This window comes from Osmia lignaria, chromosome 3 (genome assembly GCF_051020975.1).
Source record: "Osmia lignaria lignaria isolate PbOS001 chromosome 3, iyOsmLign1, whole genome shotgun sequence".
NCBI classification, from domain to species: domain Eukaryota; kingdom Metazoa; phylum Arthropoda; class Insecta; order Hymenoptera; family Megachilidae; genus Osmia; species Osmia lignaria.
In genome coordinates this window covers 4166010-4182280 of record NC_135034.1, presented here as the reverse complement: position 1 = coordinate 4182280, position 16271 = coordinate 4166010, and the positions used below count along the sequence as shown (strand labels likewise).

Genomic DNA, 16271 nt, shown 5'->3' with positions numbered 1-16271 from the left:
GAAAAGATCTCCGGAACAATATTTGTCTAATGTTTGACAGTAGAAAAGCCTACTACATTTACGTCCCGTTATTTCCACTTAAGAGGTTGAAAAAGTCCACTTTTCTCAACCGAGTGACGATGGGAATCACACTTTCGAAACGCACAAAATCAATACTGTTCTTTCCAAACTTTTGGTATCTTCGGTAAGAAAATTCGAAAAAGAAACCATTTGCATCGCCAAACAAACATTCGATATGAATTCAATTTCACGTTTGATTTCGTAACACAACGTGACAATATAATCTAACATCAAAGCACAATGTACAAAGCAACACGACTATTCAAATGTACTGTTTGTTCGATCAATTTCTTCGATCAAATTAACCCCGGCCGATTGGTTACGCAATGCGAGTACGTTTTACTCCAACAGGTAGAAAGTTGCATAAGTACAGTAACCATAAACCAGCGATATCTTAACTAACTCGACGCGGGTTAACTCTTTGAAGTAGAACAGCACAATTACCGAACAACCGACTGCCGCTATGGCAAATACTTTCCCGATTTGTACGATGCCTTTCCAAACGATATATCCGACCGAACAGTTAGGCTATTGCCTTCCTAATAACGCTTTACCGTGTTACAGAATCGAAACTAAACAGAAACACGGAGGGGGCCAGAGGTTCGTCAGGATGAACACCGCAAGCTGCCTAGCAACCGTGTAATCTGTCCTCGGATGTTCTAAAACACCTAGACTTATCTCTCCGAGCGAATTTCACCGGCAGACCTCGTGGTTTCCTCTCGAAACGGTTCGTACCTGCTGAAAGGTATACAGCAATGGGAGCAGGGGTCAAAGGACTCGTTAGTAAATTTTGGGTACTGATTAATGGGATCATTAAGGAAGTGGTTTATAATTTTGGAAATAAATTCTTCTTTAAATAAAAGATAAATATTACTCGAATACAAATACGATTCGAATGATCCTTTGAAATTTTCGATAGGATCTTTAGTTGTTTAAGAATGAGATATTTGATGGCACGAGGGTGCAAAACGAATGTAAAATTATCCTCGAACGAATGCAAGGTCGTGGAGTAGCAAAGGTGTCCTTTTGCTCGTTGCTAGTACCAGGAACTCGAAGCTTTCGTGAATTTCCAAGAGGCCAGCCTTATAAATTATTGATACCTCCCAAAGGTTTTCCAGAGCGAAGAGTAAACGGTTCTTCGCCAACTTTCCTCTCCATTTCGTCAATTTTCTTCCCCTTCGAAGAAGGGAAAAGAGTATCGTTCACGAGCTGGCAGCTCGGGCCAACGATGGAAAACAAGAATTCGAAATCGTAACTACGAGGCCAGGAATGAAATAGAGGAGTCGCTAACGACCGATGCAATAACGGCTGAATAAAACCTTAACAATCATAACACGAAGAGACCTCGTGGGTTTCTTGCAACATCGATCTTACACAGCCACGACCAGCGCCCGGAGCTTCGAGGGAGCTTATTACGATCTGTCTTACCTTGAAAACCCATTACTAGCAACCAAACTTTTTTTCACGGTCGTAAACTTTCGTTTCCTAGCAGCGACGATCCGCGCCGACCATCCTTACTACCATCTTGTAATCACCAGCCAAAGTATTTTTCACTAACTTGTAATACGCTTAACGAACGCGATCCTTTCGCTTCGAAATTTTCTTAACTCTTTGATTTCATTATTAACGCTATGAACCGTCTCGGTTATTATCCTAAATAATTAGAGCTTCGAAGTGTACCACAAAATTTCCGAATTTTCTATGTACCTTTAATTCGTTACTATTTTCATTATTAATTCATATTTCGATTGAAATAATTTCAATCTCAATTTCTCGCTGAAATGAAGAGCATTTAATATATTTAAATAAATCGTTAAAATGAAAAAATGACGAGAAACCTTCATCGTTTCGAATTTCAATTATCTCGAATCAATTTATTCCTCGTTTACCTCAAAAATATTGCGAATTAAATATTTAAGGGTTGAAATATTAACGTGAAAGACGCGATGTTAAAGAGCATCGGATTAATCGATACGTTTAATAAATTTGAAAAGGGTCTGCAAGTATGGAAATGAAACGAAACATACGTCTAAAGATCCACGTGTGTAGTCATTCGAGCACGGCTAGTTTCATTTAATTATGCAGAATCTCGTGAGATCCGTTTAATCGGCAGATAGCGGCACGTCGATTTCATTCCACGCTTCCTATCCACTCTATCATGCTTGTATTAATCTTCTTTAAGTAAACGACAACGTTATTTACATGCAGATCTTACGATGAAAACTTGATCGTACCGACCAGCCAGCTATGCCATGAATGTAAACAGCATGTCTGGGATAGTTATTCTGTTTACAAACGTGTGCGGACTTCCTACTTCTAGGTCGTTGAAACGTTCATTAGCAAAGACGAGATGGTCATAACACGTTGACGCGCGTTGAACGAAAATCGTATGTGTAAAAAGCCATAGGATACATGTGGTCGCTCGTTAACAAAGTTGAATCGATAAATTAATTCGTGATTCGACTTTCAATTGCGAAAATACGACACAAATATGAACATTTATGCCATATCAAATAGTAATAAATACGAGATTTAAAATTCCATTCCCAAAAATAAAACGTTGACGCTCGAAATTCATTAATGATTTACTAATTAATTATTAACCCTAAAAAAACGAATGCTATGCGATTGATACGACGAACGGATGCAGCGTTATTTTCACCCATAATTTATATTTTTTGCATATTTTGTAAGACCATTGACTCCTGTAATTTTATATTCAAAGTTATTAAAACGACGAGTAATTTCAAAGTAAAACGCAGCAATCGTCGTTTTTGCTTCCGAGCAAATGTGTCCTAATTACCTTTCGTTTGATAATATGCAAATTTTCATCGCATGATATTTCTTCACGACAAGTTATGTAACAGAGTGAGACTTTTATCATCATTTGCAATGTTGGCTGACTTTTCGTATCTAAGCAGAGTCTATTAATTAAACTGTACTCGATGGTTTCCATTAACGCTACATACGACTGTTGACACCAGAGTGGTGTCAATTGTATTTTTGCAAAATTACAATTCCTGCAAAAATTCGATTTTGAAAAGCTTCGACAGAAATTGCAATTAAGCCTTGAACAGTGTAAAATTAAAAAAATGAAACTAATATGAAATACAGAAGAATTAAATGAAAAATGGGGCTCTCTTCGTGGTCCGCCATCCAAGGGTTAATAATCGTTACATGAAAATCATTAATATGCAAGGGTTATCTGTACTTCGAACTTGAAAGTTGAAAATTTGACAAAATTCAGATGCTCTCTTACTTCTGTCCGATTGAAATTCGTCGAGCGTTTTAAATCGCTCCTTTTTCAGTGCAACTTTGAAATCTATTAAAATGACCGTCACGATCGATCGCTCGAGAGAGACACGAACTTCGATTCATCGAATTGCAAATACGCACGCTAATTACAGTTCGGACCGTAATAATACGGTTTACCGGCTAATCGCCTAAGCTGTACACGCAACGCTACTTATCGTTCAAATCTCTTCTATGATACTCTATCATCGATTCCCTATTCAGAATATTGTATCAGTTATGATTATAGTAATAAACGTCACAATGATTTAAACAATAACTGGTATCCGATCGTTTCGATATGCCTCGGAAGATCACGTGATAGGAAATTCATCGGTTGACAGTTACCTTTAACGAAGCGTTACGGAGCCGCGAACGACGCCTCCGATACCCCCGGCTAGAAATTCTTGCGCTTTTTTATTTTACACCTCCGCTGTCGCAGGATCAAGATAAACGCCCAAAAAACATTCGACCCGAGGACTCTTCATCTACGGTCAACGTACACCGAGCCATAACCCGACGAGTCCGTCGGTTTAAAAAATTGTTTAAAAAGTTTCTTAATTTTAATTCTGTTCGTCACCCGAAGCACTCTACACTACACCGCACACGACGACACTGAACACGACACGATTATACGCGATACACCACAATTCGCGTTCGATTTCGTTAATTTTCATTAACCATCTTGAATATGTATTTAGATTTTTAAGATAGCAATAAGCGAATCTATTTAAATCGTCACATTTTCCCGCTGATCGTAGCGCGTCGGAAAACCGATACACTCCCGGTGATGGCTTGCCGCAAACTAAGGACGCGGGCAATGCATGGCCGGTCGAATCCGACCGAGCGCGGCCGAAAACTACCGAGCCGGTCCGGAGTACGTGCGTCGACCGATTGACGGCCGCAGGGCTATTGATATTTCCATGCCTTTGCTAATCTTTTCTCTTGCTGGTCAAATTGATGCAAATTAAATTCTTTCATTTTTTTAGAAATAAAAATTACCGATAAACGGTCTTTTTTCCGATATTAAAAACGTGTATTTTCTTTTTAACGTTGCGAGACTGGATTCTATGCTCCAAAGCATCTCTTCTGTCGAATATCACTTTTTATTAAATATTATAATTTTAAACATCATAAATTCTGTTTTAATTTCGTATTACATGAGAGATGATACTTTTAGTTAATTTGAAAGCTGAATTGTATATTTTAAACGTCCGATATTGTATATTTTAAAAGTCAAAATTCTACTTGAATTGTTAATACTCGAAGATCTTCGCAAAATGAAAAGGTATTTTAATAGCATAATTTGCGAGGATTTCGCGTCCCGTTTAGAAGTCGCAACTCGACAATGGCGTGCTCGAATTTTCAGTACACGGACTCGGTATGTACTTTATTCATCATTAAACAGTCGGTGCTATCTCCTCGTCGGCTTCTCTTTTCCTCTGCTGTAGTACATGTCACTGTGACAAATGGCGCGAGGTACGCTCGAGGTTAATGACAAACTTTCCTCGCCGTATCGAGTGGAAGCGAGAGATGAAGAATAGTAAACTTTGTTTGCTCCGAAGCAACTCACTCGAAATAAGCACGGTACAGTATCAACACGCTTGAAACGAAACTAAATAAAACATACAAGGCATCGCGTAAGCGATCTTTCTCCAAAGGAATGCAATTCACACGATTACCTGTTACAAGAAAATATTCTTTGAAATTATTTAACGTATTTCTAAACGGTCGTAAAACGTCATCGTCGAGCCACAGGAATGAAATACAACGTCGAGCCCGACTTTCCATACGTTGGCAAAGGGTTACATTAACACCGTGAAGGAATGTTGCTTTTCCTTTCGGCTCCAGAATTGCCCACTTTCTAGCATCCCTTTTTCGAAAGAAATCCATACCACCCAGTTAGTTCTAGTATGCAAATTACCGTCAGATCCATCTGCGATCAACTTTCCGGTGCTTGCAAATCATGTAATTCGCCTAGTCTCCGCTTATTTTCCTTATTTTCCTTCAGGATCATGATAAAGCTAGAAAACTGGAAGTCGTCGGGGATGGTGGTTGATAATTCTGAATACTCGCGGTTCGATAAATTCGCGTATCTTATCGCATCGTTACGTTTCCCGTCTGTGAGACAGAAGAACAACTAGTCGCGTTCCTTTAGCGGACCGGAATGATCGTTCTCCAGCTGACAATGAATCCCATACTCCGTTTGGCTCTGTTAATGGCCCCCGACCGTCGCATCGTAGCAAGTTCAACGATCGAGCACCGTTAGTTTTCTAGCCGCGGCTACGACCAAGGGAAGAAGAACGCACAGTCGCGCCCGGAGACGTGGATTTTTGGCTATTTTCGACATCAAAGTCCCCACCGGGATTCTCTCTCTTCTTCATCGTCTGTTTTCGTACGCGGGAAGAAGAACACGCTCGTCTGGCTAATTTCAAATGCTTTATTTTCACGACCGGTTTACCAACGTTCGCTGCTAACTGTATATAAGTTAGGAGTGGTCGATAGACGTAGACGTCTCTATCCGGCACACGCTACCAGACACTATTATACACGATTGAGGAAACGGAATGGAATGTTCGATTGGAGGAATGGTAGCGAATGATATGTTGAAGAAAACTCTGGAACGCTTTGACACTGAACACCGCTACATGGCAGGTTTAGATGCCAAGAATGAGGCCCATAAACTGCATAATTTCAAATTTACATAACTGCAATTTTGCAAATTTCCCCGAAAATTCGGTTTGTCATTTGAAATTTTTAATTTTGCTCATTGGGTAAACGCATATTGTATGATTGTAATTGGTTTACATAGCTGCAATTTTGCAAATTTCCTCGAAAATTGAGTATGTAATTTGGAATTTTCAATTTTGCTCATTGGGTAAACCCATATTGTATGATTGTAATTGGTTTACAAAGCTGCAATTTTGCAAATTTCCCCGAAAATTGAGTATGTAATTTGGAATTTTTAATTTTGCTCATTAGGTAAACCCATATTATATGATTGTAATTAGTTTATATAGCTGCAATTTTGCAAATTTCCCCGAAAATTGGGTATGTCATTTGAAATTTTTAATTTTGCTCATTGGGTAAACGCATATTGTATGATTTTAATTGGTTTACATAGCTGCAATTATGCAAATTTCCCCGAAAATTGGGTATGTCATTTGGAATTTTCAATTTTGCTAATTGGGTAAATTCATATTGTATGATTGTAATTTGTTTTGAATGGTACCTTTTAGAAAGCAGGGTTACCTATTCGAATTTTTCCAAATCGAGTGTAAGAGAGTGGTAAGATGGAATAAATATACAGGAAAGTAAGTATCTAGGTCCGGGTGTAAGTAGTATCGGTAAGTAGAATCAGGTTGAATATCAATGTAGAGAGCGAGCAGAAGGCACACTTATCGTTGACACTGTTCGAAGCCATCCTCTTGGCAGAAAGTTGTTTATACCGGGTTTTCTGCTGATTTTCTTGCCAGTTCGTTAGTGAACGGAGGATGGTAAAACGATCACGCGCGTTACTTGCCGTACGTGTTCCCATTCGCACACGGCAACTGACCCACTGCTTTGAAGGTAGGACAGCATCTCAGTGAAATTTAGATCGTACTCGTGTAAAATAGAGAGATTTATTACACCCTTTTCCCATTCCATTTGTTCAATTTTAAACTATTTCTGAGAAATATCGTTTCTTTCCATCGCTGATCTATGCAGGAAAGCAAGACTGAGGAAAAACTTGTGGAAAATGAAACACGATAGGATGCTAATGATTGAGAAAAGAATTTTATGAAATCCAAAGTATGATACACGATAGCAGAACGGAAGTCTGGAACTACTACATATCACGTAGTCGATCGTCCTGAACGACACATGATTACTTCCCGTAATCCGTACTTACCATTTATTTAACGCGAATACCTTATAAACGTCGGATATATTACTCGCAGAAGTGTCTTATTACGACAATATGTTTCTCGACGGGTATCATCAGGGTACAAATTCGTTCGAAATTATCCTGGATCACGGCAGACGACCATAAATTTCGCCAATCGCGACGCATTCCTCTTTCTCTGAACTACCGATCAGCTTGGATACTAATAGAATTTATAAAAGTTGCCTCGTTAACCGAAATTGAAAGGCAGAATAACCGCCTAGGAGCGCCACGATTGCTTTATGGAAACAATGAAACTATAACAAATTTCACGTCAATCATTATCATTATCCATAACGAACCTCTCAATTTTTCTAGCAGAAATGTAGCAGAATTATTAATTATTGAAATTTTTCATTCGACAAAGAATCCTCCCTGAGAGTTTTCTCTCGTACAATTCAGACACCTGGTGCTTTACTATCCAATCTATCCTGGAGTCGTCTGAACGGACGGTACACCGTAACAGAAAAGAAAAAAGATCAGGATTCAACGAGCGAGTCGAATGACCTATATTATTCCGTGCACGTGTCTGGCACGAAGTTTGACCGGATGTCCAGCACGCGATATCGAGCTATCCGCGGTAGCATGGCCCGAACAGGGCGAAAAATATCGATGGCTGACAGAACAATGCTGAAACTTCGACAGGTTGACTACATCGAGAACTTGCCGAGACGAAGAACGGAGAGTACCTACAATTCACGGAATAAGGACAATGCTCTTGGTGAGTTTCCTCAAGAACTCACAATTCATCCTTTCATTCCTGCAACCGGCTTCACTCGATGCATTGTACCTCATTATTAATTTTTCTATTCGAACGAGTACTTAGAAGGTAGTTCCGTAAAAAGATGAAGAAACGATGCCACTGCGTAAAAAATGAAAACTCGCTTGCAATTTAACAGGCACGAGGAAAGCATAACTGTAACCAGTTTACGTGTATGAAAGCATTCGTGTATCATTCTATGCAAGCTCGAAGGAGATCCGTTGACAAGGAACGGTCGAGTCGAGAAGATGAAGCAGGAAGAAGGAGTGGAGTGGAGAACGAGGCGACCAAGAGGAAAATAGAGAGTGCTGGTCGGCATTTCAAATCACTCGGCGGATTCGCGAGTTTGAATAAATCTAACGGTGAACATCCGTACTTGAGAAGGAGGATCGAAGAGGAACGCGGGAATCTGTTGGTGGTTCCTCGTGAACGGAGAAAGAGCGAATTTATCGCGGCCCTGCTCGCGGTTCCACGCCTCGAATCGAGGAACCGTTCGACCGATTTTACGCTCGTACGGAGCCACGATTAATTTACGAGCCAAGACGCGGCCTGTAAAACGGCTCTTAAGGACGCCTAAACGTGTTGCTCGACTGATGTATGGAGAAAGGAGCATCGGTTGCGAGCGGCTACCGGTGAAAGAACACGATCCCCATAACGATACCTATCGAATCACGAAAGGAGATTCCAACTTTCTCTTGGTGGTTCGTAGGCAGGTGGATTCGTAGCTCGGTTTTCAACCCTCAAATGGTAGAATGAGTCGATTATAAGCCAAACTACAGTGGTACCTCGGTATACGTCTACTTTGGAATACGTCCAATTCGGAATACGTCCTGTTTGAACGTGACAAATTTTTTCTGTGAACTTTGCGTCATTTTTAAATAATTATCTCAGAGAAAAAATTAAATTAATAATCAATTATATTCGGAATTCATGTATTATTAACTGACTGATCATACAAATAAGGATATCATATAACAAACTATAACCGCAAAACAGGAGGCAATAAAATTTATTCAATTTGGTTTGTTAATTTAGAATATTTTACAAATTAATTATATTAAATAAACTAGTGAATATTTTTTATAATCTTCTAGGAAATCGTTTAAGTGCTGTTCATGACATAAACAGTGTTTAAATTATTTTACAACCCCATTAATGTAGGTATAATATAAATAGGAGTTTTTTTTTACATGAGAACGGATTAATCATTTTTACATTACTTCTTATGGGAAAGGTTGGTTTGATATACATTCTATTCGGTATAAGTCCAAACATCAGGAACGAATTAAGGTCGTATACCGAGGTACCACTGTACTAAAATACTTTGATCGGCAAGCATTCAAATTTTTTGAAAAAGAAATCACCCACACCCAAATTTATCCATTAGTGGCTAAAGGTATCTCAGATTTGTCAAGAAATTAAATTATATAACAAATCGACAAATGTTATAAGAAGGAAAAGTCTGAATGACACGGAAGAAAGAATGCGTATGCTTACTTTCAATATGATCTCTCTAGACAAAACAAAGCAATCCGAGAGAATTCAATAGAGTATAAACGCATCGAAGCCGAAGACGACCTTCCGAAGAAAGAAAGAAAAAAAAATTTCTACGTACGTGCTCTCGTAATGCCAAACGAGAGTGCATTAATTGCGGATGCAACTGACGGCGCGTTACGATTCTATCGTTAACCCTGTTTACACAGCCTACGAAGCGAATAAATGACTGCGCTATTGCTCTTGCATCTTCGTTTCGCTGCGTTACGTATTTATTTCATTCATAGAAGTATTTCGAGAATGCTTAAGCGAAGGGTTGACCCATTTGTATCAGAGACGGATGCGCCGATTCGTTTCACCTCTCCTCTCCTCTGTTATTACGGAAATGGATATAGTCGTACGCAATCGAGGCTAACTCTCGTTTTGTATGTCAAACTGCAGTCGATGCTGAAGATTCCAACGTTTCTAGCAGTATCAAAGTGGCATCAGATTGAAATATATTCTCGTTTCTTTTCATCATTAACTGAACTACCGAGCCCGATGCTTTATGAAAATAAATAAATTATAAAGTAGGCAAGTAAGACTACAATTTCTAATCAAGAACAATCCACTATTTTTCTTTAATCAACTTCAAGACACTATTTCATCAACGATTCTGAAAACCTTCAGCACCACCCACGCGCAACAGTAAAAGGACACGCAAAGAAATTCTTCGCTGATTTTAATCACCATCAGTTGTAAACACAGAGGATGAAATAAACCTGTCGGTTTTAAGATCCACGTGTATCCGAGTGAATTAAATCAACTATAATAATATGCTTCTCGCGGATACGACCGCTCGTAAACTTTCCCCGTGTCCTTCTAATTGGCCCATGTGGGTGATTACCAGCGTAATGCGCAATAATCTTGCAAGGCCCGTTCGTCGAAGGAAAAGCAACGTGGATCATTGGTAATGATCGAGACGTGTACTCGCTGGTATAACGGGGGACAAGGACGGCACGACTCTAGTCCAGTCGGCCTCGAAAACCTCTGTATGCCGTTATTATTCCCGTCACCCGTTACTCGACGAGGGAAATAAAAAGAAGAGCATGCCGCGGAGTCAGTGGGTTTATGCCCGGCGCCGCACATATGGCGCGCCAATGTTTCTCGCTCTGCTTGCTCCTCTCGCCGTTCAAAGTTGTGATTTTTATCGATGCCCCTGTTGCAATTTCGCGACGAGGCGCGGGCACCTTTCAGCAAACAGACGGTGGAATTTCGAAAGCTTTCGCGGACAGGTGATCGAAAGTATCATGGAAAAATCTGAACCCTCAAACGCGTTGTAAAAAATGAAATTATGGTAATTTGAACACGAGTGGGCAACGGAAGTCGATGCGAGGATAGCAATTGAGAATTTCCTCCCTCGAGTTTCTTTCCTTCCCCTTTTCGCGAACTCTTCCACTGGCTCGCATCTTTCTCGGAACTTTCCACCGTCTGCGAGCCACCCTATCGTTTTTATTCTCCTCTGTTCTCTTTGCCAGCCGAGGGAGGAAAGAAATTATTGAATGCCGTGGGTGCGACGTCGGCGTAAGAAGTTCGAAAGGGCCGCGGGTCTTTAGCCCGGAATCGTTTAAGATAGAGAAAATGCATCCTGGACCAACTTTTTCATCCCCTCAATCCCGTGGAAAGCGGCTCGCGTTGTCGCTTCTGCTCGCGAGACAGGGTCGATAATGCTTCAAAGCTTTCCGTTTCTTACTCTCCGAGCTCTCCTTGCAACTTCGATGCAAGGAATTCGAAAATTTTCCAAAGGAAACGAAAATATTGCGCTCCGTTTGATTGCGTGGCTGGTTATTGTTTGTTCATTAAATATTCATGCTTGTAAATTCGAGAGATTTGATTTGCCCGGTTGCAGGTCTATGAATATTCGACGAGGAATCGTTGAGATATTTTAACAAATGAAAATTGAAATCTATCATGGTATTTTTAATTGTAAAGTGCAATAATTGATGATCAGCAGTGCGTTTACGTTATTTTTTTAATTTGAACAGTGTCTTCTATTCGGGAGAATTTTAATCGATATTTATACTATGTTTTATAAAATGTAACGATTAAAAATGACAAAAAAAGTAATTTTTAATTTTACATAAGCGCGCAATTTAGCAACAATATTACTAGTGCCATCTAGTGGTGGAAAGTAACAGTACTGTAATTAATTTTTTAATTAATTAAGAGATTTTCTCCAATACAATATAAATAATGCCATTACATTTCCCTTGAAGCCTTGATATCGAAAATATTGAAAAGAACTGCAATCCACAAAGCAGGAAACCAACACAACATCATCATCTAATGGTGAACTGGTTAACTGTAATCGATAAAATAATCATTTCAGAGTGCTTCCTTTCATTTTTATCACTTTTGATGCATTAAATATTGTTCAATGACCCTATCTGAAATATATCATTGCTACAAAATGTCTTGAAGCTTTAAAAAATTTTATAAGAAAATCGAAATTCGATTTCGTACCATTAGTTCCTGGCGGCTTCCGCTAGATGGCAATAGCGTTTTGTGCTCCGCGAGCGGCAATTTTTTCAATTTTCGATATTAGCGCTTCAAAATAATTATAACGCCATTTATTAACTAATATTGTCATCACAGAATGCGTTAAATATGTTTGTAGAGCCTAAAAGCTGCTTATTTAACAGAAAAAGGTAATTCCAAGTTCCGCCGTTTCGAATGCTCCGCGCTAGATGGCACGAAAAACGCGGTTTAAAAAGTGCGCATAGATTTAAACTGAAAAACGTAAATGTACCGCCTGAACAGTATCTCTGGCTTGTTAAGTTAATTACATTAATAAAATATGATGCTTTCTCTTGTTACTGCACCATAGAAGTAGCAATTGCATTTTAATTAAAGATATATTAATTAAAAAGGAAGCGCGAGTAACTCGAAAGGTAATTCAATTATAAAATAGCGGTAATCTAAATTAATTTAAGTGCACGAATAAATTACGCGGTTAGAAGACGCTAGACAAAACGTTAAATGTATTCGAAACAAATAGTAAAAGCAATGAATCAAAGTTTTAATATAATAGTTCTTTTTACTACGATTCGATAGGAACAGCAATTCGTATGGTTATCAAGTATATCTTGAAAAAATATTTTCTAAATCGATCACTCTCGTTCCGGCACTCGCGAGGAACAATCAGTGCACGATGAACATATTTTTTTCTTTTTTTCACCGCGCATTCGACCACGAGAAAACGGCATCCGTTTTCCATTTTCCGTCGAGGCTCGATAGGATTTCACAGCGTCGCTCAAAAACAGTGAGGGCTTTTCGAATCGATGAATAAAAATCGCGTACCGATGCGTGACGGCGAAACAGAAAAGAATATTATCCGTTTATACACGGACCGTTGCATAAAATGATCATTTACCGACGAACTTAGAGATCTGCTCTTTCAAAACGTTGTTTAACTTCCACTTGAATGAAACTTTAAAACGTGCGATCGCTTATGAAAGTCTTCGTACATTCCATAAACGGGTCATTTGAATATTTACCATTTTATAACAGAATGTATTATTCTATTGAAAATATTTAAGAAGATGAGTAAAAATTTCTCTAAGTAACACAATTAGAAAGCGAACGATATTTTTCTTCGTTAGCTAACGATACTTGGTTAATTCCGAAATACATTAATTTAACGTTTCACGTTAGAGCAGCTTCCTTCATTAATCGCTCTTTTTCCAATTTTCTTGACGCATTAATTTCAACTTTCATTAATTACACAAGCTAATACGTTCCACGCAGCTGCTTACTCCAAGTCACTCAATCCTTGTTCTCCAGCGCAAACTTTGTTTACGCTTTTACGCGATAAGCTGATTTCCCGCGTTAGAGAGGAGAGAATATTTAATCGCAAGCTTGAAATACGTTTACGCGGGATAGTCGGTAGAAGAGACGAGAGCGAGATTGAGTGCACCGTTCGCAGAGGCATCGTTCGCTGACAGTAAACAGAAGGGGTGAAAAGGATCGTACAAGGGTGAGTTGAAACCAGAGCAAGCTTATTTAAGTGTATTTCTGCTTCATCGATCCGGCATTAGCTTCGATATACCACTATCAACCCTTTGTTTTCGAAAAGGGTAAGACGAGAAAAAAAGAATTGCAACCATGTATCATTAGTATAATTATTCTTCAAGCGTATCTAATATGCGATACCAACGATATCTAACAATAAGATATTAAATTTCTAAGATCCACGATTTACTCGTCGAGAAATGTTAAAAGGTTTCGAAAATAAACTTCGATCACAGGGATTGGTCGAACGAAGTCGAAGAAAAAGGGGGGAGCCGATCGCGAAGAAAAGGATCGAAAGTTCTCGGTTTATCGAATGGCGACGCTTCGATGAACTCTCTCGTTTGATATTCGCTTCGATGAGGATCGATGTTAATGGAAGAGCCGGCTAGCATGGTGAAGCAACCACCTACGCGCTGGGTTAGCTTGGACCTCGTCACGCTTTTAATCACGAGGGACAACGACGATGAAAAATCCAGGTCGTCAGGGGGTGGGATTGTATGGAGGACGCTGGAATCCCCTAGCCACCATGGGTATTAAAATGTCAGCTTGCACTTGCCGTTCTAACCTATCGGATGCTGATGATATCCTGGACATATGATAATAGGGGAGAAGACTAAGGGATGAACTACCCTAGCTACTCCCTTCTATCGTACATTTCACCCTACAGCATTGCGTTCCTACGAACCAAGGAATGCTCTAGAAAGCCGACCATCGCGTACAAACTGACTGTTCAAGTCAATCCATCGGTATTTTTGTCGATACCGTAAGGGGTGAAAATGTGGATACACAATGGAAAAAATAACTTGATTTCGATGCATTATATACCTAATATTTTATCGATGATCGAATCGTTTTGACACTTTTTTTCAGCGATCCCTTTAGCTTCGTGATTTTGGCAAAATCGATGGAAATTCTTTAATTCTGACGTACGCCAGTTTCATTGGAAACTGGAAATATTCCAGGATCGCGTTCGCCCTTCGAAATACGAACGTGACGTTTATTTACGAACTCCTTAGTACCCTCTGGCACTGGCTCGAAGACAGGGTGAGTTACATCTAAATTTAAGCTTCCCTCCATTTATTTCTAGTTTGTCAGTAGTCATTCATTCGTTCTAACACTGCTACGGTATTAGGTCTTTGAATAATTAGTACCAAAGTTGAGGAATTATTTATTTAAATCAAAGTTTCAAGTATCTTTTGTCATTTTTTCTTTGTCGACTACGTAACCCTGTTCATTTTGGTAAACAGCAATTTCCTTCCCATGTAAAATGTATCTCGAGAATCTATGTGTGCGACTGTCTAAGACACTCGTAGACGTTTCCGTCTACTGCAAGTTGGCTCTCGAGACGGTTACCTATTAGAAATTCTGAACAATACGTCCGCTTCAGACTAACCTAACCCTCTACCCCCCTTCCAAACCCTCTCGACCTTTCTTCCACGTAAATTTACCACTTAGAGGAAACGCAATGTTTCACCATTTACGAACCTACCGTTCGATCCATTGATCGGTTCGCAAACTAAGTTACCGATCAAGTTACTCAAAGTTGCATACAGAATAAAACAAGAGTACGGATAAGTATAAACTTACTCGGCAGATTACTTTCCCTTTCGATCCGGTCAAATTGAAAATTAATCCTTGAATAGAAATCAATCAGTGTCTCGAGTTAATTCGATTCTAAAAGTGATTCAGAGTTTCCTTCGAGATAAACGAACGATCTTATTAGCCGACAAGCTATTACAAATGGAATTAATGAAGCGTGCTCTTCGCATTATGTCAATCTTAATAACAGCTGCTAAAGACAGGTCATCGTGGACTGTCCTTGGGTTAGATGTGTGTAATAAAACGTTCGATACAGAGAAAAGTAGAATGAACCAGGGATATTGGACCACGAGTAAAGGCAGTGTCATTTAAAACGATGATATTCTTTTATTCTATTTTTCCCTTTTCTGACGAGTGACCTGATTTTTCATGGAAAACTTCTATTTCAGTTCACCTCGCAACTGACCTCGGTTCTTTGATCGCTATCTGCTCTTTTATAGCAATTCCATTGAAATGAGAGTCATGGATGATTGACATCCACGAATTTCACCCTCGAATCACGAAACCGAAAGGTCTGAAATTAAAAAAGAAAAGAAGCTTGCATATATTGAAAAATAATAATGTAACTAACGAAAATATAAGGGAAGTCGCAAGTTTCCCAGAAGCGAGGGAACGAACGAGCGAGATCGGTCCAGGGAGGAGGCCGGCTACAAAGTCAGCGTCGTTCCGCGTCGACATCCCTTTTAGCCTTAGCCGCCGGCTATACATAAACTATACACAGGCGGTTGCAAAGGGGGTGGAACGGGGGTTGGATGGGGGGCCGACAACCCCGTGTGTCTCGTCTACGAGCGAGGGGGGCTCGTTCGTTCGGGCATGAAAATTCTGCACCCCTCGTTGCACAGAATCATCCCCCATCGATCGACCTATTCCGCCCCCGTTGCTTCGTGTCGTGGATGAGAACGGAGGGTGCGGCGAGGAAAAACGGGGAGGAGAGAAGGAAAAAAAATATATATATATATATCGCGTCGACGATGACGATCCGCGGGATACAGACCGCTACGTAAACAATTTAATATTCACGCGCGATGAGAGCGTAGAAAAGAAGAAGGCGGTCGTCACCGTGTAAGGGGAGCCCTGACGCTCTTACGATTA

The 16271-nt window shown here is 39.7% G+C and overlaps 1 protein-coding gene across 9 annotated transcripts in view; it reads right to left on the bottom strand.

The window, feature by feature from the left end:
* The window catches only part of raskol (Ras GTPase-activating protein raskol), a 214866-nt gene that overhangs the window by 148296 nt on the left and 50299 nt on the right, over positions 1–16271 (bottom strand). For 3 of the 9 annotated variants that reach the window (XM_034326044.2, XM_034326046.2, XM_034326045.2), the window contains exon 1: positions 3700–4147. The exons of 3 other annotated variants lie outside the window; for them this stretch is intronic. The gene's annotated coding sequence lies outside the window, so the exon portion shown is untranslated. Of the gene's footprint in view, positions 1–3699; positions 4148–16271 lie in introns of those variants that run through there. 3 more of the 9 variants (XM_034326049.2, XM_034326052.2, XM_034326055.2) reach the window with 1 other exon arrangement.